Below are 6,189 nucleotides of genomic sequence, written 5' to 3'. Positions count from 1 at the left end.
AAATGCCACAAATAATATAAAACCCCAAACCATATATGATAATAAATCTAAAACTCCATAAATAAAATAATTAAACATTAAATAAATAAATATCCAATAAACATCAAATTATAAATGAATAACCAGTTAAACAATAAATCATTAAATCAACTAAATAATTATAAAGACACCAAATAAATATGAACCAATAAAACAATAATCAAATAATATTAATAAATATTAAACCTCAACAATAAATTACCAATAATAATTTGATATCTAAGCTATACCATAAATTAATTTAATTTAACATTAATAAACTATACGAACCAAATATTAATTAATCACATAATCAAATACTCACAACACCTCAAGGCAACCCGACACTGGGATGAACATCATAGCACAAGACTCTAACCAATGACTCAAGACATGACACTAGCTGACAAAGATGACAACTTAAGCCTGAAGTGTGTAGAGCGAACTCATACGATCACCAACAACTTGTCATTGGAATAAAGACATGCTCAAACCTGTGAGACTAGGTGGAGTCGATGTCTGGTACCTGCAATCCTACAACAACTAATAACCACGAGACAACATATACAATAATATATCATAAATGATCAGGAAAATGATAGAGAATCTCAACATCATATCATACTCGTGATGGGTGGTATGACATCGTCCCTATCACGAATATAGTCCTAACAACCAAACATTATCAAAATCATCATATCCAATATAATCATGAAATAGGGTTAGTACATAGTATGATACCATCAAATCATCATAAAGAAGACTAAGCTATATCAATATGATCTATGGGTGTACTAAAAGCAAGATGAATTAGGGAGAAGCACTACAGAATGTATGTTGTTTTATTTGATTTTGGACCATGGTTGATTCCTCTCAAGTTCTAAAAGTACCTATTGCTAAATAAAGTCCTCTATATTTTGAACTCTTGGTGTTACCCTCAATGATAATGGAATGGAAGGAGAATAGTATCCATATAGTGCCATTAATGGAGACACTTTAGATGATTGTGGAAGTGTAATAACATCATTTTGCTAGTGGTAGCCACTCTACCCATTGTGAATACATATTTAAAGTGAAACACGAATATCCTTCCAAACACTTATTGACAACCTTAGTTTGGCCATTAGATTGAGGATTGAAGAGGTACAAGATATTTTAGTACCCAGACAAGAGAATAATTCTATCCAAAAGCTACTTGTAAATATAGGATCATATTTATTGATAATAGCCTTGGAAATACCATGTAGCTTTCGAATATTGTCCATAAATGCTTTTGTCACTGTGCTTGCAAAGTCTCAATTAGGCATGTACCTAATTGGTTTGTGGCATCATCATCTTTCATGGACAGAGAAACATTTGAGCAGTTTCTCAGAGGCACATAGTATTTGAACTTGAATTCCTGGGTATGTGCACAAAGATGGTGGTCAGAAAAGTGGACACCACCCCAAAAAAATATGGAAAAACAAGCAGCGCATATGCGGTTCTAAAATTTGAATTCACCGCATACGTGTTGCTTTTAGGAAAATGAGCACGTACGCGCTACGCCTAGGAAAATGAACGCGTACGCACTAATAATCCAAAGATAACTGCGTACACAGTGCTTGTTAAATTTTTTTTTTTTTAAAAACTGGGTCTCATTTACCCATGAATAGCGCGTTTTTACTTCGTTTTTTCTTCATTTTCTCTCCTAAATCGCGAACGGGGTGCTAGATTTCTCCTCCAGGCTATGGATCAAAGTTAGTTTTTGTTTATTTTTGTATTTCTTTCCCGTTTGTTCAATTTGTTTTACATTTTGAATTTAATTTTATTAATTTTGATTAGATTTTTTCATTTTTTGTTTCAAAAACCAGATTCTTCTAATCCACAACAAGAACAACCAAATGCACCTCCTGAAAACCCACAAGAACAACCCCCAATTCCTCCTTTTGACCGCACACCCAAAACACAGGAGCAATTAATTAATCAATAAGGACAAAATACATCTAAAATCAATAGACTGATTGTTAAATTGAAAACATCCGAACTTGAGCATCATCAATCCCTCGCCACTAGCCTAGAAACATTAGCTAGTGGTGCCATAGTTGTTTCCACACAAATTACCAAATGGGGAAGCTTTAGGGATAGGTGTCGTCAATTTTATGCCGATGGGCTATCATACGAGGGAGTAAGAAACAAAAATATTACTAAACAACAAATATGTGCCCTTTTCGTTGATCCCAAAACTAGTTAGTCATTACCTCTTAATGCAAAGAGATTTCTCATACATTGGTGTACCAATGTGCAGATGAAGAATCTTTTTTGGCAAAGGTGGTGGATGGTCATTGATGATCCACCTTGTAATAATTATGAGGTGCCATTATATTTTTTGAAAAAAGTATATTGTGAGTTTGTGCTCAATGTGCGCCCAAACTATTTTGACACAAGAGAGTTCCATGGTAGAGGTGGTGGCTCTGCCCAAGATAGACCTGGAGCCCGTAGGTGATTACCCGCGGAGAGTCGCCGCCCCCTAGCACCCAAACCCAAGGTGCATCAGGTTGTCCCAATAGAGCTGAAAGAGTCGATGGAGCTAGAGACTCCTCAGGTGGCCACAACATTGACTGGTGCCATCATTCAGCATGGGATGCTGTTAGCACACCCTATTGTATTGGATGATAAGCCATTAGGTGGCGACAGGGAGCCCATCCAGCATATGCGTGTCAGTTGCTCGGGGATATGCTCGGGGATAGATGATGCAACCAGTACAGATGGATCCTCATCTCATCTGTGCACAATTTGCGGGAGTAGATGTCAAACCCACACGACTGAGGATTTCACGCTAACAAATGAGTTGATGGACATGGTGTTTGCCCATGAGTGACAGACATAGGTGTGTTGATTTGAATTCATAGCATTTTATTTATCAGTCACTTTAAATTTGTAATTACATAAATTAATTTTCATTTATACATCGATATAAATTGAGACAAATAATATGCATTTTAGGATGCAACAACGGTATCCCATACTCCTTCCCCAGTTACTATAGCTGCAACTTTGATGCCTGAGGTATAAATTTTGTAACATGTTAAAATAGAATAGTACACTTTGAATTCAAAAAAATACAAGATATACTAACTATCTTTAATGCTTGGTCCAATTTTTGGTTTGTAGGTGTTGACAAGGGACCAAATGTCCCAGATTGATGACATCACGCTCTCAGCGATCGATTTTGGCCTACAAGGCTATACAGTATCATATTTTGTACAACCCTTTTTATGTATTGTTTTGATGGAATATGCAAGTCATTTCATTTTAGATTTTTAAAATTATGTTTAATTTATTATTTGTACTAATATCTCATGTTAATTTTGTTTTTTTAGGGTACCCCCTCTGCGTCTAGGGCGTCTAGGGCTCGTCCTAAGAAAAATAATTCCTCGAAGACACCAAAACATGGGAAGAAGGTAATTGAACACATTTTTAGTTGTACAATTGTTTGAAAATGTTGAAATCAAGTATTAGTTGGGGTTTGTAGATTGATTAGTGTTTTTTGTCTATTTTACATGTACAACGGCCATTGACCTATGTGGATTTGTTGAGTGCACCTGATTCGCTCGTGAATCAAGAGAGGGCAGAGGTATGTATCTCTACTTTATTTTCTTGATTTCATGATTATATGCACGCGTATATGTGAACTTGTGATACATTATAATCTTATAATTTTTTCATACAGGAAATATCCATACCTATTTCATCAATGGCGAACCCTCCTTCGTGCACTGGAGAAGCATCTCAGGATCCGATACACTTTTGTTTGATATGTAAAATTAATTGTTTTTAACCTTCAATACTTATCATTATATTAATTATATTTAATCTTTGAACATTTTTTATATAGGTAATAGCGACAGTTTCTACATCGATGGTGAGTCATCCTCAGTCCATTGGAGAAGCATCTCAGGCATAGGTACGTCATTGTTCTCTATATTATAGCTTTTGTGTTTTTGATATATTTATGTTAGTATATTATATTAATTGTACATTTAATCTACAATAGACCCCTTCATGGTATAGCCATAATGTGGATCCATTTAAGTATGTCTTCAATAAACTCCTATGAGTGACAAGGAGAGGAGAGCAAAGACATTAGCTCCTAGATCAACCGATGAGGTAATCTACATTTCAATTGCAAAGGAATTATAGTTAAATTCATAGTTATGTTGTTAATTGTGAACTATTTTCTACAAAAGAATTTTAACTTGACTTTTGAATTGTGGTTTTGCAACCATCTACAGAGCCGTGTAAAGCATTGAAGAGACTTGATTTTGATGATCCACCATAAGTTTAGGATCATATAGTGTTAGTTTTGGTCATAGAATGACCAATACATGTAGATATATTCTATATTTTTATTGTATATCGATTTGGACATGGCATATGCCACATTTTTGTAATACTTGTATTGACTTGACAGACATGCCTTTTTTTATATATATAAATATCGTTATTCGATCCAATAAATGTGTACTGAGTTCATTATTTTGTATTTGTTGTATTTTGTGGTTGTCCTTTTATAAATTTAATTGATCATTTGCCTATGTAATCAACAATATGAATATAAACAACAAAAATATATGATATAAAACATTGCAATCGTGGAATATGATTTGATAAAATTTCTAAAATGTTTAATTAACCCTACAAAACTCCTTGTATTCAGTTCATTATTTTGTATTCTTTGTATTTGGTGGCTGCCCTTTTATAAATTTAAATGAATATTTGTATATGTAATCCACAATATGAATATAAATAACAAAAATCAACAATATGAATATAAACAACAATATGTGCTTGGTACGAGAGCACCCTCGCGCTCCCAATGGTCAAATTTTGTTCGTGTACATAAACTGACGTCACGAGTGCATTCGGGTGGGCAAGTTTACACTAGGCATGCCCCTATCGTGCATCCCAAACCGCTGAAACGTCGAGAGTCATACCATACCGGTGCGACCTCTCAAGTGCCCCGAGTCCAAAAAATTGTCAAAATTTGATGAACTGTTTCTTAAAATCCAAGACACATATGGTTGGTCCATTTGAACTTGTGGGGTCGTGTGAGGCTCCGCTACAATGGCCTATCTCGGTTTTTGACGACTCAGAGCCATTTTCAATTGGTAGCATTTTTTTGCCTGCTGCAAAAACCATCAGTTGCATGCAATGCAAAGTTGCAAGATTGGCTAGAATTGATTCAGTTCATCATGTGCACAAACCGACATCACGAGAATGTCTGGGTGGGCAGGTTTATGCTAGGCATGCCCCTGTTGTGCATCCCAAAGCGCTGGAACGTCGAGAGTCATACCATACTGGGGTGATCTCTCAAGTGTCGTGAGTCCAAAAATTGTCAAAATTTGACGGACTATTTCTTCAAATCCAGGACACATATGGTTGATCTGTTTTAACCCGTGGGGTCGCGTGAGGCTCCTTTACAATGGCCTATCTTGGTTTTTGACGACTCGGAGCCATTTTCAATTGGTAGCATTTTTTTGTTTGCTGCAAAAATCATCAGTTGCATGCAATCCAAAGTTGCAAGATTGGCTAGAATTGATTCGGTTCGTCGTGTGCACAAACCGACATGATGAGCGCGTTCGGGTGGGCAGGTTTACACTAGGCATGCCCCTATTGTGCATCCCAAAGTGTCGGAACATCGAGAGTCATACCGTACTGGGGGTGATCTCTCAAATGCGCTGAGTCCAAAAAATTGTCAAAATTTGATGGACTGTTTCTTGAAATCCAGGACACAGATGGTCGATTTGTTTGAACCCGTGGGGTTGTGTGAGACTCCTCTACAATGGCCTATCTCAGTTTTTGACGACTTGGAGCCATTTTCAATTGGTAGCATTTTTCGCCTGCTACAAAAACTGTCAGTTGCATGCAATGCAAAGTTGCAAGATTGGGTAGAATTGATTTGGTTCATCGTGTACACAAACCAACGTCACGAGTGCGTTCAGGTGGGAAGGTTTACACTAGGAATGCCCTTGTTGTGCATCCCAAAGTGCTAAAACGTCGAGTCATACCGTACCGGGGCGATCTCTCAAGTGCCATGAGTCCAAAAAAATGTCAAAATTTGACGGACTGTTTCTTCACATCCTGGATACATATGATCAATCTGTTTGAACCTGTGGGGTTGCGTGAGGCTTC

At 36.5% G+C, this 6,189-nt stretch overlaps 1 long non-coding RNA gene across 1 annotated transcript; it reads left to right on the top strand.

Moving 5' to 3' along the window:
- The first annotated feature begins 3,383 nt into the window (after nucleotides 1-3,383).
- Nucleotides 3,384-4,382, top strand: LOC131856265 (uncharacterized). Its single transcript, XR_009358404.1, has 4 exons — nucleotides 3,384-3,631; nucleotides 3,728-3,961; nucleotides 4,052-4,164; nucleotides 4,290-4,382. It is a non-coding gene; the product is annotated as an uncharacterized LOC131856265 (long non-coding RNA).
- Nucleotides 4,383-6,189: the final 1,807 nt, after the last annotated feature.

The sequence above is a fragment of the Cryptomeria japonica genome, chromosome 7 (genome assembly GCF_030272615.1).
Source record: "Cryptomeria japonica chromosome 7, Sugi_1.0, whole genome shotgun sequence".
NCBI lineage: Eukaryota > Viridiplantae > Streptophyta > Pinopsida > Cupressales > Cupressaceae > Cryptomeria > Cryptomeria japonica.
The sequence above is the reverse complement of the archived record's forward strand: the minus strand, read 5'-3'. Positions and strand labels throughout refer to the sequence as shown.